General features: G+C 35.0%; 1 protein-coding gene across 3 annotated transcripts in view; it reads right to left on the bottom strand.

Annotated features, from left to right (window-relative positions):
- Window positions 1–18,353, bottom strand: part of VAChT (Vesicular acetylcholine transporter) — a 37,303-nt gene that overhangs the window by 8,013 nt on the left and 10,937 nt on the right. Inside the window, exon 1 of one of the 3 annotated variants that reach the window (XM_089099232.1) lies at window positions 5,608–5,774. The exons of 1 other annotated variant lie outside the window; for it this stretch is intronic. The gene's annotated coding sequence lies outside the window, so the exon portion shown is untranslated. Of the gene's footprint in view, window positions 1–5,607; window positions 5,775–18,353 lie in introns of those variants that run through there. One more of the 3 variants, XM_089099233.1, reaches the window with a different exon arrangement.

Below are 18,353 nucleotides of genomic sequence, written 5' to 3'. Positions count from 1 at the left end.
ATGAATCTCACTACCAATGTCATTTGCTCTCTGTGTGGCTGACATCGGGAGTGGAGTCTAACAAAATAGAATAATATTTTGCATGCCGTAGCTGCTCTAAAATGTGGTCTTGTATCTTATTCGAAAGGAATTAAACAAATTCATTCTGTACATTTTTGGTCAAGTAGTGAATATTTGTTTCTTTTGAAGTAATCTTTCTGAAATGTTCGGCCATAAACTCATCGAACTTTGCAGCGTGTTCTACGAGCTTTAAAAATTCCCATTATTACGCATGAAAAGAGTATCATTTTCCCTTGAAACGCAAGCCCTTGAACTCCTAAAAACTGTATTATACATAATAAACGTTTGAGAACTTGGTTCCATTGTTCGGTTTCAGTACGGATAATTCTTTCATTCTCTTCATCAATACTTTTGTTCAAACGTAAGCATAGGGATAATTCTCGCCAAAACTGACAATTTTTATGTGGGCTGGGGACTTTCCGTGCTAGCAGCGCTTTTGATTTTTTTCCATCTTCTATCAAATGCTACAATTTTTATGTGGGCTGGGGACTTTCCGTGCTAGCAGCGCTTTTGATTTTTTTCCATCTTCTATCAAATGCTACAATTTTCATTTCCTGTTATATGCTCCCGAAGGCTTTTTACTACTCGACATAATGTATAACTTGTTTATAGTGGGGCTTAGCACTGATAAATCACTATACAGCAATACAATTCATGTTGGTCAATCAAGTCAATGTAACGAATGCAGTGTGAATCTGAGGTGAAACTCCGATTCAGGATCTTGTGGATCTTGTGTCAAACTAAAATGCTTCTTTTCAAAGGCAAAAACTGTTTTAGGTCGCTTCTAAACTTATTATTTTTAACATTGGCATATTTATTGACAGATTCTAAACTGCATATGTTTCGTTCAGATATGAAACAATCTGAACAATGCGTGTAGGCCTATACAACGATGTCTAAACGCGTCTGTGAATGTATGAGGCATATTTAACTGTTAAATTAACCATTAAAACTGATTCAAGTTGATAAGTAAGCTAAAGGTAAAGAATACGGCATTGGACTTTACAGTCCCTACCGGCGGTGCTGATCTTGTAAAGCTGGCCTGCTTTACAAGAACACGTATCTATACTAGTCTTCCCCCGTTCGCTTGAGTACAATGTGGTCATCAATCAATTTTGTGTCTGGGATATAATATCTACTAATTTTGTGTGAGCTTGTGCAAATCAGAACCAGAACCAATACACGATAAGAGTGACTTAATGTAAATTTAGTCGTCGGCGTTATGGAAGTGCTTCATTCGATCTATAATTAGGCCTACACTTGCCCTACATAAACAAGACTATCCTTGAAAATTTTGAAATTAGTGCCATAAAATCACAAGCAACTGACATGCGTTGCATCAAGAAGGGTTGTTCTTGCTGAGGCAATTTCATGCCTAAAAAATCACATTATTTTTTAGGTGATGTAGATCGGTTTTGGAGGCTCTGCAGTTATCTTATAATTCTTGTCTTGATTAAGTCACATGGCACCCGGCGGCAGTCATGGCACCCGGAGCGCAGGTTGTAGGATCCCAAGAAAAAAAAGAAAAGAAAACAACAACATGGCAATGAACAGTGTGTAAACATTGACCCTTCTAAATATAAAGCAAAAGTCCAAAAAACATATTTATTGTGCATCAAAAGAACTTAGTTTTTATACTGCTAAGAAATGCACAAAATTCTTGAGCTTAATTTACTAATTAAAAATTTTGTAGTTTAAGAAAATATGTATAATTTTAAAATAGGAAAAAAACGCCCAAAAAGGAGTTTAAACATGATGAAAATTACAAGATCAAACTTAAAATGCTAGAGGATCGTGTAAATCAATGGCTCCCAAACCTATATGCTTTACTGCCTTACTTTCAGAAAAATTATTGCTCAACAGCCCGTGTAAATTAATAATGTTGAAGTTTGAATAGCAATTAAACAGAAAGAAACGTCTATTAATCGTTCCGTCTTATTCCTAAAATATATTAAAGAAAGATATGAATGAGAAACATCAATGCTGGAAATTCTGAAGCTAATTATTGATCTCAGAATGAGAAAGGTAGAAATTATCTTATAGAGGAAGATGAGTCTGTTGCTCTGCTCATTCAGCAGTCCTTGGCTTTAATTTCTTCAGCAGTAATCTAAAATCACCGAGATTTACTATTTGCAATTCATCTGTGATGCACCTGTTGTAATCACCACTCCCTTGAATTACTCCAGTGCCCCCAGGGGCTAGTGACTCCAGTAATTCACTTTTAGAATCTCAGGTATAAAGTGAGCGTCTATCCCCTATCTATAGAAATGTGATATTTTGGTTTTTTTTTGAAGATAATGGTCATGAACTAAAATGGTCATAATGTATGATTTTATACATTAACCTAGTTCCCTGCTGCATTCAACTGTATTATAACTGATTAATTAGTGAGGAATCCCTAAAGATATTTTTAGGGGTAAAAATAATTTTTTAGGGGTAGTATACCTTACTACCCCAGTAAGGTATTCATTTTGTAACTAGCACAATAAAATCCTTAGAAAGAAGACAAAAACAAAAAGATTCTAAACTTTTTTGCTCGTTTATTATTGCTCTAAGATTTCGATCCCACTATCTGAAATATTAGCATCAGGGAAGTTTCTAACAGATGTCTGCCACCGCTACAGATTACAGGATAAGCGTCATCCTTACATCATGCATGCATTATGGTGATAGGTCTAGATGCCGAGGATATGTTTGAACAAAACTATGAGGTTAGACACGAGAAACTTCCTACGCGCTGTTTTTCTAGATACATAGAGCGGTAAACCAGCCCGATAGATTAGCTTATGCGATGACATTTTTCATGTTTAGTTAGATTTTGATCTGGCAACAAACTGAAAGCGATCTACTTGTAGTAAACAAATGAATTAAGTTCAAAAACTGCTCAGTCAAAAAGATACTAGTTAAGAAAGTGGTAAATACGCCATATATTATATAGGGAAGATGCTTAAGAAACTAGTAAAACGGTTTTTTTTTTTCAATGAACAATTAGATTGGAAACTATTGTTTTTTGGGGTTTAGGGGGGAAAAGGTACCTAGGTTGGGTTCGTTTAGGTTAGATTAGGTTACGTATTTAATATATGCTGTGCTTTACCCCTCCTTCCCCTATAATGTGCAAATATATAGCCGAAATTTGTTTCTAAACTATTATATTTTCATCCTATTTTATTTGATTTCATTAGCACTAGCGAAACTTCACTTATCACGTGTTTACCGCATTCTTAACCCGTACCGTCAAAGATTCCAAACCATTTCCTTTTTTTAGTTTTTTGCTCTGCATTGCAAATTGATTTTGTAACGTACTGCCTTTTGAATTAACACAACTGAGCTGTGTAAGTGGTACTAAACACCAGTATTTGATAACTTTTAAAAATGGATTTAATCTACTTTGATATTCAGTCATTCCCTTAACTTGTAGGCAAACTATAATCAACTTTGAATAATTAAGGAAAGCCTTGGATAAAAAAAAAAGTAAAGTAGAGAATACGGCATTGAACTTTGCAGTCCCTTTTAGATGTGCCGATCTCTGTTTTTGGGCCTTTCAGCCAGGAAGTGCAATGGGGGGAGGGCAGTCATCTTGTACTTTCGCATACCCTTCCTGTTTACCGTGCCCAATTTTTCCAGGTACCCATTTAGAGCTGGATCAACTCTGGCTGAGCTTGCACAGTCACGCCAAACACCCCAGTTCACCCCACACCCCAGACACAAAGACTCAAAACCTTTTCCTACCGGTAGAATTTCAAGTCTAGCGTGCTAATCACTCGGCTAGGAAGCCTTTGACACACATTGCGCAAATAAAGATGTATTACAAGTTTTACTGCTAAAGTACCAAGGGCAGTGAAAATGCAATCAGATTGTTTGAATGGAAACATACACACCCAAATGTATCTTCAAAATAAGGAAATATTGCGGAGTCGATTTTTAAAGAAAAAAACACCATGTGCAGTTATGCTGTTTTTGCTAATAGGGGGCACCGATTTATAAAAAGGACCCTGGTGGAACATTTTAAGCTAAAATATATGGCTCAAAACAGCTTAAGAAAGCGCTGATTCTATCTGAGGATGTGGTTGTATCTAGGAATCAATAGATTGTTAATGCTTGAATTTCTGCGACGGGAAGCAACGTCACATCAAACTAATTAATTCTGCTCACTTATTTTTTCAGGGAAAACGTGTCAACACTGACGAAAATGTGGTACTACTCTAAATTTTTCAATTTGAAATAGAAAAAATAAGAATCTTAAAAAATCACTGTTTTCCAGTAGGAATAGACCGCGTACGTGTCGATTAGGAAAAAAATGACGGAATAAAAAACACAGAAGAGAAAACAAACAAAAGGGGATTTATAAGGCCTAAAAGATATAGGTTTTTTATGTTGATATTCTTGTCACCCAAAAAGTGGCACATTTACATTAACAAGAAGAGAAAAATCCTAGCAATGATTACGCAACACAAAATTGTTCAGTTAGTTGGTCAGTTTCATAGCTCAGCAACAGCCATTCATCCTTCCGGCGGCATAGTTATTATTGATGTTTCAAAAGCGAAAGTATGGGTTTCTCGTGGGCCCATAAACGAAATTTAATTATAGTGCTTGTGGATAGAGATTGTGAATGAGAAGTAGTAAAAAATTAAAAGATGGCCTAGTTTTGTTTCAGTGTGATTATAAGCTTTAATCTTCTTTTAAATATTTCCTGTTTATTAAACATGTTGTTGTTGCTAAGAAAAAGTTCACCAGTGGTATCTTATGAAAAATCACAGGGTGAAGTCAAACCGATAAAATTTTGAGCTGCAATCGCGCCCATTAACGAAATCATGGGGGGAGATGAATTTACTTTTCAAGATCTCGCGGGGTTTATCTTTCAAGATCTCAAATTTCTTTATTTATGTTCAATATTCTCAGACAATATATTATCTGGGTGTTCAAGTCAAGGTCGTATCCAGGGGGAGGGTAAGGGGTTTGAACCCCCCCCCCCCCAAATGTTTGTCCGACTCGTAAAAACATAACAAAAATGAACATTAATCAACTTTTGATGCGTTTTTGTACCCCCCTCCCCCCTCTCGACCCGGAAAAATCCTGGATACGACCCTGGTCCAAGTATAAAAAAACAGAAGTTTCGAAGCTTATTTGTGGAAAATCTTATCAATGGGGGTGGGGGTCATACTTGTATTACCCATACTCTTCTCGTGGGGACCCATACAAGCTTAGCTGATGGGCTTTTATGTATGGGCATTATTATGTGCTTTACATATTGCAAATATTCAAATGAATGAATGTTTGCGTGTCCAGCATATAAGCTCAACAATTTATAGCCTTTTTACTATGTAAATTCTAGCTTCAGATTAGATTCCAAACTCGACAAAAATCTGAATCAGTTTCAAGCTGAAATTACATACACTCGGTCTTTATTGCTATCTCTTAGGAGGTCTTGAGCCAAGCAAAGCTCCATCTTCGAACTTCTTCTCTATTTGCCGGTCTTCAGCTAGTACACGGAGACTAAATTGGTGCAAGACTAATGTTTGATAGTGTGCATAGTTTAAAGACACTTACTAACTTCCTTTATTTGTGCTCTGTTGATAATTCCCCTTATGAGAAACCGAAAAAATCTCAGTTTTCTGAAGTGTAAGACCCTTGCTCATTCAAGGTCCCGATAGCAACCATCGACGACCTCAGAAGAACTTGTACTAACTTCTTTTGGATTTGGCGCATCTTGTTTTCTATTGGTTGAACTGAAATGTGACGTCGTTGTAACTCTCTTCTATTGATTCCCAAGGAAAAGTAAGGTTTAGAATTTGAATTTCGTGGAAGATTTTATCAGAACACGTAAATATGGAAATAGGTTTTCCTTTAAAGTAAACTTTTCTAAATTTTCAGTTCTTGCCTTGAACTGATTTTATGCTTGAATTGGACATATTTTTTTCCGATGTTGGTGTTGATCATAGAAAATAAAAACGTTTTACTAACTTTTATAACATTTCTACGTGACGTTATAATCTTTCTTATTTTGCTTAGTAGAATTTTCTAAGTTTCAAGCTTTTGTCTTAATAAATTTCATACTTGAATCTTTGTGAAAAATGTAGAATTAATCCCAACATTTTGAATTTGAAGACGCGTTATCGTCAGTGTTTTGATTCAAAATCACGTATTTAATTTATATTCAACTAACCCTTACAACTAGATTGATTTGACAATTATTGACAAATCATCTGAACCACCAATCGCATCCAGTTGCTAAATTACCACTTACTTGGCAATTATTTTTGTTAAAGTGTTAATACTGCTACCAAGATCCACTGCTTAGATTTTTTCTTACAGTCAATCCACTTGTTTAGGAATCAAATTAATATTAATTTTACATTATGATTGGACTGAAAACAAAAGCGAAGGGGGACGTTAAAACATTGATAGAGGAAAAATATCATATCTGAAGGTTACAAGTTAAAATAGACCAAAGCTAATACAAGGATAGGGGATTTATCCTCCATTAACATATTGTTCGTAACACTATAGTTAAACTTGTCCCTCCCTGAGTATCGAATACTATTCAATTAATCCAGCCAATTAGTAATTTTGATTACTGTGTAAATTTTGATATTTAATACGCTGATAAGAATTTTGCTGTATCAATCCAATTGAAAACGCGTCTTATTTTCAGAATTTCAGTACAATTTTTGTTTGCCTAGTCTTTAATCACTAGCAATTTGGGCACAGCTTTTTGTTTTTTTTGCACGGCTTTTTTATGCACAGCTTTTTGTTTTACAGTTAGTCAAACAGGTACCTAAAACCATTCTCAGTCAGTTCCACTGGAAGGCATTTAAGAGATTTTCTCCTTCCTAGCGAAGCACTCACATTTCAGAACTCGGAAATATTTCAGAACCCCAGAAATCCATATTTCCGAAACCATATTTCAGAACCACGGAAATATTACCGGGACCGTCAAATTTTCTTACCTTGATTTACAGGCTTATTTTCTTATTCTTTCAAACTTTTTTCAACTGAGAAAAAATAACACCTCGCTATTCTAATTTTTACATCTTTACTGCATCTGTCATCTTTACTAATATAACTACCCGGGTGTGTGAAGTTATCAACTTGATCAGTTTTTTTGTCACTCAACATCTAATCTTCACCTTTATTTATTCCTAGTTTAAGTGACTTAGACTTTTTAAAATTAATTTTCAAACCATTTACTGTATCCTGAGCCCTCAAAACCTTCAGACATGGATTCATTTTGCTTAGACTTTTATCTAGGACGCTTAAATTATCTATATATGCCAAATCTAGGAAACTTTTACCTCCCCATTTGATTCCAGACGCTTCCATATTCTTTGCTGGGCTACTTAGGACACAGTCCTTCAAAATTGTCCGTGTAAACGGAGATAGGACACATCCCTGCTGAAATCCTAACTAATCACCGAACCAACTACTAAAATAATTTTGTATATGTTTCAATCTTTTTTAGTTAAATAAATATTTTGATTTTCTGTATTAAATTATGATTTATCAATACAGAGCTCAGGCAGGGCCGAATCCAGGATTTTTTTAGGGGGGGGGGGAAAAATAGATTGATCCGACAAAAAAATTTAGGGCGGGGGGGGGGGTGCAAAATAGGTTGATCCGATAATCTTGCGTTAGGAGCAAGTTTAATTAACGCAAGCTTGAGTTAATTAAGTAAATTACACTACTTTAGACTGAGCTAGGGGGGCGCCCCCTCGCCCCCCTCCTGGATCCGCCACTGAGCTCAGGACATTATTTCTTTCAACCCATACAACACACTGTAATGAACAATTTATGCCCAAAACAACCCTCTTTCAAATATCAAATCGATTTTAGCAGCCCTCGTGGTCGTAGTTTTAGGGCGATATAGACAGGAAGAATGCATTGGGCCCTTCAATCAGGCAAGACCAAATTTGCTCTGAATCTTCAATTCAAAATGTTACAATATGCTCACCTTTCTCTTCAACTTTTGTCAATCAGCATCTGGGCCTGAAATATGGCATTTAGATGTGTGTATTTGCAAAGGCCCTTGGGGTTCTAAAATTGTTGCATGTGGAATTTTTATGTGGTTTAAGTTTCAGCCAGATTTTTTTGTCTATATAATTCCCGATTAACTTTTTCATTCTAGTTAGTCTTTTGCATAAGCCGTGTTTGTTTTAAAAATGTTTTTTTTTTATTAATATTCTTAATATTTTTTTAATATTCTTAACAAAATATTTGTGCGGTCCTATGTTAAAAGATTGTATAATAAGCCCATATTTCTTCGAAGTTGTATTGATGGATTATTTTATATAAAATCAACAACTTTTCATAAATTTGGGCCTCACTCAGGAAGTTGGATAGAGGTCATGCTGTCCTCAGGTTATAATATTCGGTTTAAAATTTTTGTGACTTTATTAGCTACCTTAAAATTTTAGCTTGATAATATGTTTGTCCTCGAGTGGTCTAGGAGGAGGAACATTGCGATGGAGGGGGCCTAGCTGAGTCTTAAAAAAAACCACCAACTCACTAGCGTTACGAAAAAACGGCATTTCATGTTTTCATAGGTAGAAGCTTAAATATATAGTGAAGGGGTTCTTAGGCATTCAAACTTTGATTAGACAATTTTTTCAACCATAATTCACCTTTTCGGAGGGTTTTATACTTTTTCTGAAACTATGCAAACTTTCTTTTGCTAATAACTTTTGATGATTTACGTTAAACTCTATAAAATTTGCATACTTAGAGTTGGAATCACCATGATAGGTCAATTTTGTCCTTTTTATTGTTTAAAAACGTCTGCTTTGAAAATCTCGGTTACTATTGGAACTAGTCGCTCTTTACTTACAGTTCGTTAAATCGAACCGCTTGATTAAATCCATTGGTTAATCTAGGAAAGATGTAAAAGAAAACAAAACCATTTGCAGTCTGAAAAAGTATGTATCTACTTTGTATATATTTTATATTCTTAGTACACAGATGACGTTTAAGGGTGTAGAGACCTATCAGTGTAATCTTGAAAATATTAGACAACACTCCAGCATAGACAGATCCAGCATATATAACACTCTAGGATGCAGATCCTGCATATTCTGCATCTTTCCTCTACTGGATAGCAATGTGATTGATGCGTGCCGCAACATTGAATAAAAGAGAGTATTCACTGAATTTTTTTAATTTATGTTATTTATGTGTGTTTAATCAAAAAAGAATGACACTGGTGCGTTATATGGTCGCTTTTATATACTAACGAGAGACGAAACCCGACAGACTGGTTATTTCTCAATAGCGGTCTCTTGAAATGGAATGCTAAGAGTAGTTTTAATTGCGTTTAGGATATTTAAACTGTTGTTTTTGGGGTTTAGGGGGGGAGATGCCTAGGCTAGGTTAGGTTACGTATTTAATATATGCTATGCTTTACCCCTCACCCCCACTAATGTACAAATATATAGCCCAAATTTGTTTCTAAACTATTGTATATTCATCCTATTTTATTTAATTTCATTAGCATTAATCAAATGTTTGTTATCGTTAGGGTTGACTCTGATTTAACTTATTTTCAAACTGATATGGACTATAAGTCTCTTGTTTTTGCTTTTTATATTTGGGAAAAAAAGAAATTATTTGGATAGTAGATTAAAAATAAAACAACATGAAAAAACTTCTTTAAAAAACACCAAACAATCACAAAACAATAAAATTACAATATAATAACTAAACGGATAATTCTTGTATATTTCTAGATAGCCGATTAGTTCTTTTAATCAGTCCTGTTCATTAATCCCTATTTGTTAATTACAGTTTTCCTCTTTCCTTAATACGATCAAATGACAGAACAAAATACTGTATGGCATATATCCAAATTAAGAAAATGGTAATAGTCTCCTCCACACCTTTCCTTTGTAACATTTCTGATTAGAAACACCCTCAATGTTCCCCCTTAATTGGCCGCTATTCAGAAAAGTCTTTTCAGCTAGTCAAGGCTAACTAGATAAGCATTACATCGTGACCTTAAAAATCGGGACTAAAGCAGATAGCTTTTCTATTACTTTCTCTTCTTCCTTGAAGTAATGCGTGCAGCGATAGCTGCAACCTAGTAAAGGCCGAACCACGGCCCATAGTAACCCAATGTTTAAGAATGCGTTTAAAAATAGAAAAAATCGTCTAATGAGAAAATTTTTAATTATCGTTAATAGTCTTAAATAAAAAAAAAAAAAAAAAAAAAACTAGTTGTTTCAACTGAAAGTAAGACGCAACGGTAAAACTTAAAACGAACAGAAATCATGCCTTATATGAAAGGGGCTACCCCCTCCTCAATACCTCGCTCGTCAGGCTAAAGTTTCTTAGTACTTAAAAAAGCTTCTTATTCTAATTAAACTGTCCTCGGGATTCAAGAGTCATTCTTAAAGAAGTGGGACAAAGAGTCAAACGTTAGCGCAAAGAGCAAGGTATTGAGGAGGGTAAAACCTCCAAACAAAAATTCCTCTATGGAAAGTTCCTCCTGGGTAAAACTCACCCCCAGAAAATTTCCCTCGAGAATTCCATCGCCACTGAAAATTACCCCGGAAATTTTCCCGTGGACGTTTCTGCCTGGAAAATGCTCTTAAGCCCACTTTCATTAAGAATAGATTTGCTTTTATTTAGTCCTGCCGAATATACTTCTTCCGTAGAATTTTTTCCTCGGAAACCTCTACTCCCTTATGGAAAGGTTATCCCGTGGAAAATTCCCCCATGGAGAATTTCTCCCGTGGAAAATACCCCCCCCCCCATCTAGAATTGAGAAAATTTTATATAGGAATTCCTGGTAAAATTTCCCCTGAAAAATTCACCCCTGGAGCCTCCCCAGGGGTCAGTTCCAGGAGAATATCCACTCACCCTGCAGAAATCCCCCCCCTGAAAAACATCCGTTTTCATCCCGATAACAAATACTATATGTAAATAATGGATAAATTAAATAACTTACATCCTTTTCCCCAGAAGCTTTGGGAGGGGGGAGATTGTGTCATCCCAGAGGCAAAATTATTGGACCTTTCAACTATGTCAAATAAAATGGCTATCTAAAAATTTTGATTGGACTACTTCGGGGGAAAGAGGCGTGGGAGGGGCACCAGTCCCCCTCCATTCTTTTCAGTCACTTAGAAAGGACACATGAGCTTTTGATTTTCGTTCGGTTGAGGTCTCTCCCGATGTTCTACGTTCGATGAGATCACCTCTTGAGAAAAAAAAATTAGAAAAACAAAAAGGATAATAAATACGCATCCGTGATCGATATTCTGGCAAAAAAAACGAAATTCCACATTAATGCAGATAGGGACTCGAAACCTCAGCAGTAGGGTTATCTGGTTCACTGAATCTAATGGTGTATATTTAGTAAGGTGTTTTCCCTTTCTCGGGGTATTTCCCACCTTTTTCGACAACCACACTAATTGCCAAGCTCGTACCTTTGATGAGGAACATTAAACTCAATGAATTTTATATATTTGGAATTAGTATAACAAGTAAATTCTTTTGATGTAGCTATTGTTATCAAAATTTAGTCTTTTAGAGTTTCGGTTACCATGAACTGTTTGAAAATGTTGTTTTGTGTAATTTTGACAAAGATCCTGAAACCCCTCGAAATTGTGTCAGATCTAAACAAAATTACACAATTTATATTATCATTGTCGAAAACCCTGTTCGGGATATTTACATACCCCTGAACTTGAACAGGAACCTTGAAGAACAAGAAAAATTGTTTTTCTTTAGCTGACGTGTCTTTTCTTTTCTTTTTTCTTCTCCACTAGCAGGGCACTGGAAAAGCAAAGAGACTAATAAGAGACTAAGAGACCAAAGAGACTAATAAGAGACTAATAACTCATTTAGAACCTAAGTTTTATCTCTAATAATTTTTTATAAAATAGACTTGATAACAACATCATAACGTACCATATGGGATCTGAAAAATAAAATTCGTGTGCCATTTTCACAATGGAAAAGCTGGGAAGCAGTGAAACATTATATACACATTAAGGGTTTATTTTAAAGCTAATTTTTATCTCTAATCGCTTTTTATAGATTTGACTTGATAACGCCGTCCTAAACTGTCATATGGCATTCGAAAATGTACAATGGGTGTCATTTATGGAATGAAAATACTTGGGAAAATTAAAAGGGTACTATCATTATTTCCATGGTTGAAAAACTTAACCCTAAGATTTACAATCCCACTCTTCTATATTCCCGCTCCCAGCCCCTTAATATTATTCATAAATGATCTACTGACTAACAGAGCTAGAAGACTACTGAAATATGATAGAGCTGTTTAAGGGCTCATTTAGAAGCTAACTTTTTAAACTAATCACTTTTTATAAAGTCGGCGTTATAACGCCAACAGAAAGTGCAATATGGCACCAAAAAGTGCGCATATAGCACAAAAAAGGGCTTTTTCCAATGAAAACACTCATAAAAAGAAATTGTTCTAAATCTAGACCCGAACAAAAAATAGGTTAGGACTTAAAGGGAGGCACCCCTCCCTTCAATTGTCGTTAATGGACAGGGTACGCAGGTAACATTGTAGAGATTCAAAGGCTCAATTCAAAGCTATTGAATTAAGGCTCAATATTCAATAAAGGCTCAATTCCAAGCTATTGATCATTTCAGCGAGCTTTTTTCAAATTTATAGTTGAAACTACATTAAAAAGCAGTAAAAAGCAGTGACAAAACGCCGTCCTAAGCTGTCATATGGCATTCGAAAATGTACAATGGGTGTCATTTATGGAATGAAAATACTTGGGAAAATTAAAAGGGCACTATCATTATTTCCATGGTTGAAAAACTTAACCCTAAGATTTACAATCCCACTCTTCTATATTCCCGCTCCCAGCCCCTTAATATTATTCATAAATGATCTACTGACTAACAGAGCTAGAAGACTACTGAAATATGATAGAGCTGTTTAAGGGCTCATTTAGAAGCTAACTTTTTAAACTAATCACTTTTTATAAAGTCGGCGTTATAACGCCAACAGAAAGTGCAATATGGCACCAAAAAGTGCGCATATAGCACAAAAAAGGGCTTTTTCCAATGAAAACACTCATAAAAAGAAATTGTTCTAAATCTAGACCCGAACAAAAAATAGGTTAGGACTTAAAGGGAGGCACCCCTCCCTTCAATTGCCGTTAATGGACAGGGCACGCAGGTAACATTGTAGAGATTCAAAGGCTCAATTCAAAGCTATTGAATTAAGGCTCAATATTCAATAAAGGCTCCATTCAAAGCTATTGATCATTTCAGCGAGCTTTTTTCAAATTTATAGGTGAAACTACATTAAAAAGCAGTAAAAAGCGGTGACAAAACTTTGAGGTCTAGGTTACCTTTGGTTACTGTCTTAAATTAAATAAAAAAATAAGTTTTTTTAACTGAAAGTAAGGAGCGACATTAAAACTTAAAACGATCAGAAATTACTCCGTATATGAAAGGGGCTGTCCCCTACTCAACGCCTCGCTCTTTACGCTAAAGTTGTTTATTGTTTTAAAAAATAAAGTTGTGAGACAGAGTCAAACTGTTGGGCTCAAAACCCCTTCGCCTTCCCAAGGCCAGAACATAATTTGCACTTTACTGAAAAAAATATAAGTGTTTTTACTTTTATAACTTTAATATATATAATAATATTAATACTTTGATTACTATTAAATTAAAAAAAACAAGTTTTTTTTAACTGAAAGTAAGGAGCGACATTAAAACTTAAAACGAACAGAAATTATTCTGTATATGAAAGGGGCTGTCCCCTCCTCAACGCCTCGCTCTTTACGCTAAAGTTTTTTATTGTTAAAAAAAATAGAGTTGTGAGAAAGTCAAGCTCCTATCTACAAAAATGTGGAATTTTGCATTTTTTGCCAGAAGAAAAATCACGGATGCGTGTTTATTTGTTTGTTTGTTTGTTTGTTGTTTTTTTCCCAGGAGTGATCGTATCGAACGGAAATTAAAAGTTCTAGTGCCCTTTTTAAGTGACCAAAAAAATGGAGGGCAACTAAGCCCCCTCCCACGCTCATTTTTTTCCCAAATTCACCCGATCAAAATTTTGAGATCGCCATTTTGTTCAGCATGGTCGAAAATATGATAACTATGTCTTTTAGAATGACTTAATCCCCCGAAGTCCCCGGGGGGAGGGCTGAAAGTTATGAACTTTACCTAATGTTAACATATAGTATTGGTTATTGGGAAGTATACATACATTTTCAGAGGCGATTTCTTCTGGTAGTGGCGGGGGAGTGGGTCGGGGGTTATGTGGGAGGATGTTACCATGAAGGAATTTTTCATGGGAGAAGGGACATTGCTATGAAGGGGGCGCCGAATTTCCCAGCATTATTTAAAAAAAGATGAGAAATGACATATAAAAAAACAAGTTTTTTAACTGAAAGTAAGGAGAAACATCAAAACTTAAAACGACAGAAAACATTACGTATATGATTGGGTTCATCCCCTAGTCAATACCTCGCTCTTTAAGCCAAAGATTATTTAATACTTTCATAAGAGCTATTTATTCTAATTAACGGCATTTGTGATTAAGGGGTCATTTTTAAAGAATTGGAACAAAATTCGAACTTTAGCTTAAAGAGCAAGGTATTGAATAGGGGGCGAACCCTCTAATATACGTATTAAAAATATAAGAATATAGAGGTTCGTTACGTAAGTTAATTCGTAAGTTAAGTATATTTATTGCTAATAAAAACGTTCGTAAATAAAATTAAACAGGTTGCGAGAAAGCCATTTAACCAAATAAAATTAAAATTAATATTCATTTTTTTTTTATTATTCATGTACGGTTAGCCAAAATCAAAACCTGCATTAATTCAAAAACGTTCAAAAATTAAACAAAAAAAAACAAGTTTTTTTTTAACTGAAAGTAAGAAATGACGTTAAAACTTAAAACGAACAGAAATTATTCTGCATGTGAAAGGGGCTGTCCCCTCCTCAACGCCTCGCTCTTTACGCCAAAGTTTGGCTTTCTCACAACTCTATTTTTTTTTAAACAATGAAAAACTTTACGAATATATGACTCCCCTTTCCTGGAAATGTCCCTTCCCCCAAGGAAACATCCCCCATGAAATATCCTCTGACGTACGAAAGGGGGCCATGTTGCCCTCCAATTTTTTCTGTTACTTAAAAAGGATACTAGAAATTTTAATTCCAGTTCGAATGAGCCCTCTCACGATATTCTACGAGTACTGGATCGATAAGATGACCCCTGGAAAAAAAAAGAAAATACGCATCCCTGATCTTTCTTCTGGCAAAAAATACAAAATTATAAATTTTTGCTGATAGGAGCTTAAAACATCTACTGTCGGGTTATGTACTATACTGAATCTGAAGATTTGATTTTCATTAAGTTAATCTTAAAAGCGATCCGGCTCAATGATGACCGAAACTCTATAAAACGAGATTTTGATACCAATAGATACATACAAGGAATCAGATTTTAATGCTGAATTCAAATATATAAGTTGCATCAAGTTTAATCCAACCCATCAAAAGTTACGCGCCTGAGAAAATTTGGCTGATTTTCAAAAAAAGGGGGAAAGACCCCCTAAACGTTATAGAACCTTAATGAAAATCATACCATCATATTCAGCGTATCATAGAACCATACTGTAGAGGTTTAAAGCTCCTATCTACAAAAATGTGGAATTTTGCATTTTTTACCAGAAGAAAGATCATGGATGTGTGTTTATTTGTTTGTTTGTCTGTTTTTTTTTTGTTTTTTTTCAGGGGTGATCGTATCAACCCAGTGGTCCTAGAATATTGCGCGAGGGTTCATTCAAACGAAAATTAAAAGCTCTAGTGCCCTTTTTAAGTGACCAAAAAAAATGGGGGGCAACTAGGCCCCCTCCCATGCTCATTTTTTTCCCAAAGTCATATGATCAAAATTTTGAGATAGCCATTTTGTTCAGCATGGTCAAAAATATGATAACTATGTCTTTTAGGATGACTTAGTCCCCCGAATTCTCCAGGGGGAGGGCTGAAAGTTATGAACTTTACCCAATGTTAACATATAGTATTGGTTATTGGGAAGTATATAGAAGTTTTCAGGAGGGTTTTTTTCTGGTAGTGGGGGGGGGGTCGGGGGTTATGTTGGAGGATCTGTCCATGAAGGAAGTTTTCATGGGGGATCAGAATTTAAATATAAAAAAAAACAAGTTTTTCAACTAAGAGTAAGCAGCAACATCGAAACTTAAAACGAACAGAAAATATTAGCTGTATGATTAGGTTCACCCCCCTAGTCAATACCTCGCTCTTTAAGCCAAACATTTTTAGTACTTTCATGAGAGCTATTTAGTCTAATTAACGGCCTTTGTGATTAAGAGGTCATTTTTAAAGAATTGGAACAAAATTCGAACTTTAGCTTAAAGAGCAAGGTATTGACTAGGGGGCAAACCCGCTAATATACGTATTAAAAATATATGAATATAGAAGTTCGATACGTAAGTTAATTCTTAAGTTACGTATATTTATTACTAATAAAAACGTCCGTAAATAAAATTAAACAAGTTTCGAGAAAGCCACTTAACCAAATAAAAGTAAAATTAATATGCAAATTTTGCTTTAATTATTCGGCCTTTGTGATTAAGGGGTCATTTTTAAGGAATTGGAATAAAAGTCAAACTTTAGCTTAAAGAGCAAGGTATTGACTTGGGGGTGAACTCCCTAATATACGTTTTAAAAATATATGAATATAGATGTTCGATACGTAAGTTAATTCGTAAGTTACATATATTTATTACTAATAAAAACGTTTGTAAATAAAATTAAACAAGTTTCGAGAAAGCCATTTAACCAAATAAAGTAAAAATAATACGCAAATTTTGTTTTAATTATTCATGTACGGCGAGCCAAAATCAAAACTTGCATTAATTCAAAAAAGTTCAAAAATTAAATAAAAAAACAAGTTTTTTTAGCTGAAAGTAAGGAACGACGTTAAAACTTAAAACGAACAGAAATTATTCCGTATATGAAAGGGGCTGTCCCCTCTTCAACGCCTCGCTCTTTACGCCAAAGTTTAACTTTCTCACAAATCAATTTTTTAAACAATAAAACTGTGTTTTAATTGCAAATTTTGTCTTAATTAACTTTAACGAAAATGACACCATCAGATTCAGCTTATCAAAGAACACTATTAAGGAAGTATCAAACTCCTATCTGCAAAAATGTGGAATTTTGCATTTTTGATTAACTTTAACGAAAATCACACCATCACATTCAGCTTATCAGAGAACACTATTAAAGAAGTTTCACGCTCCTATCTGCAAAAATTTGGAAATTTAGATTTTTTGCTCGAAAAAAGATCACGATGTGTGTTTTTTTTTTCAGGGGTAATCGTTTCGACCCAGTGGTCATAGAATATTGTGAGAGGGCTCATTCGAACGGATATTAAAAGTTCTAGTTGCCTTTTTAAGTGACCAGCCAAAATCAAAGCTGCATTAATTCAAAAACGTTCAGAAATTAACTAAAAAAAAAGTTTCTATAACTGAAAGTAAGGAGCGACATTAAAACTTAAAACGAACAGAAATTATTCCGTATATGGAAGGGGCTTTCCCCTCCTCAACACCTCGCTCTTTACTCTGAAGTTCGACTCTGTCTCACAACTTTATTTTTCAAAACGATAAAAAAAAACTTTAGTGTAAAGAGCGAGGTATTGAGGAGGGGAAAGTCCCTTTCATATATGGAATAATTTCTGTTCGTTTTAAGTTTTAATGTTGCTCCTTACTTTCAGTTAAAAAAAACTTATTTTTTAGTTAATAGCGTAAAAAGCGAGGTTTTGAGGAGGGTACAACCGCCCTCACATGCGTAATAATTTTCTGTTCGTCTTAAGTTTTAATGTTGCTCGTTGCTTTCAGTTGGAAAATTTTGTTTTTTATTATTTAATTTCTGATCGTTTTTTTTTAAATGCCAGGACATCTGCCCCCGGGGATTAATACTTCCCCTTCCCATGGAAATATCCTCTAGGCAATTCAATCACAATTAAAATTTACCTCGGAAAATTACCCTTAATATCTCTACGTGGAAAATTGAGTTGACAAAGATAAAACAAGACATATAAAAAGAATTTCGTATAGGAATTCGGGCAAACTCTTCCAGTGTGAAATTGCTCCCGAGAATTTCACCGACTGGAAACTTCCCCTCCCCCCTCCCCATAAAAAATCCCCCAAACAGAAAATTCGCCTCCCCCCTCGAAAACTGTATGCATACTTCCCAACAACAAATACTATGCGTAAACAATAGCCAAATTTTATAACACTTATAGACCTTTCCACAGTGGCTTTGGGGATCATGCTATCTCCAAA

Source organism: Artemia sp. Qi Xiang Cuo, chromosome 13 (genome assembly GCF_049724085.1).
Source record: "Artemia sp. Qi Xiang Cuo chromosome 13, ASM4972408v1, whole genome shotgun sequence".
NCBI lineage: Eukaryota > Metazoa > Arthropoda > Branchiopoda > Anostraca > Artemiidae > Artemia > Artemia sp. Qi Xiang Cuo.
Note: the sequence above shows the minus strand (reverse complement) of the source record. Positions and strands in the feature narration are given on the sequence as shown.